Raw genomic sequence first — 1,641 nt, 5'->3', positions numbered from 1 at the left:
ACTGGTAAAGTTCAGCAAAGGGGGATTGTCAGGAACTAGTCCCGAGGGCTGATGAAACGGGAGCTCCAGCTCTCCCTATCATCAGCTTTCCACCCACCTTGGGAGTACGACGCTGCTCGATTGGTAGTACAGTCAACTCCACCTACATCATGAATGTGGAGAGAGAGAGAGAGAGAGAGAGAGAGAGATGTATTCTCTACATCAAGAGTGGAGAGAGAAAATGTGGTCTCTGCATCATGACAGAGAGGGGGAGGGAGGTATGTGGTCTCTACAAGTGATGTTCCTAATGTATATCTTTCACAATTCGCGAATGCGAATGCATCCATCCATCCATCCCTAATTCAGTCCTACGTTGCCCCATGAGCAGCGTAGGAGCCCAGGGCTAGGTAAGTTGGTCCTGACATTTAAGATGGTGAATGCAATGCAAATTTTCAATATTCATGAATACGAATGCAAATGCAAACATGCTGTGTGATGACATAGAGTCGTGGGTTATTTATTTTTTCCCCCAAGAAATTTCATCAGTGGTAGGTGGTGGCGACCATCATCCACCCACTTGATGTAGTGCTGCCTACTTCTTCCCTAGCCTTTATCATTCTTTTTCTGTCTGCCCTCCTCTCTTCTATTTCTCCCATCTTTCCTGTAATTTCTTATTTCTTTTCTTTCCTTTTCAGGTGGCTTTACATTGAGTGACAAACCAAATGGTTTCCTGTAAGCCAAGAAACCATTGACAACGCTGGGTGGTAACCATATAACCAAACCATACGTGCTCCCTACGTGTCAGCATGGGTTAGTGTCCCTCCCCGTAAAACAAATAGCTCAAAGTCAAGTGGCCACCCCTTCCGGAATTATGGCGTCTGGCAAGAGATAGATAGATAGATATTTCATTGTTAGTTTCAGCCATAATGAACTGAATGAACAAATTTCTATCTTTCCTGTTTTACCAGGATGATTCCCCCGGAGATATCAGACGTGTCCTGCACGAACTTCAAACGGACCCAGAACAGATCACGCCAAACAGGCATTCTCTCTCTCTCTCAGAAATTCTATTTTTCTGGTTAAGAGCTAAAAATCTGGAGAATACCCAAATATCAACGAGAGTTCTGAAAATCGCTCATTAGAAAAAAAAAAAAAATCTGGCGAAATCCAGACTGTTCTGAGAATCTGTCAACGCTTCATGACGTAGCAAGCAGCCCCTGGGTAGCTTGACACAGCTGCTTGGTTGGCAACACTAGGCAAGCACACTCGTTCAACTCATGCTTTTAACTATTTGATTTTCCATGAACTTTACCAATAAAGTTACATTATTAATTTCCGCAAAATACTCGCATGACAAGATGAGAATGCAAATGTGAATGTGAATATCAAAAAGAAAAAAAAAAAACGCGAATTTTTTGCGAAAGCAAATCCGAAGGCAAATATGTGAACCATCACTAGTCTTTACATCATGAGAAAGAGAGAGAGAGAGAGAGAGAGAGAGAGACGTGCATTGAAGGAGTTAGTAGTTTTGTTTTGTTTTTATAACAGAACAGAGGAAGGAAAAACAAATTAATAAAAATAATTATAATCCATACACCAGATTACTGGCATCCTCCATTCATAAAATATCTGTAACAGTTGGACTTGTACAGCTGTAGGTTG

This window comes from Coenobita brevimanus, chromosome 100 (assembly GCF_032717465.1).
Source record: "Coenobita brevimanus isolate Jiangsu-jjx chromosome 100, ASM3271746v2, whole genome shotgun sequence".
NCBI classification, from domain to species: Eukaryota; Metazoa; Arthropoda; class Malacostraca; order Decapoda; family Coenobitidae; genus Coenobita; species Coenobita brevimanus.
Note: the sequence above shows the minus strand (reverse complement) of the source record.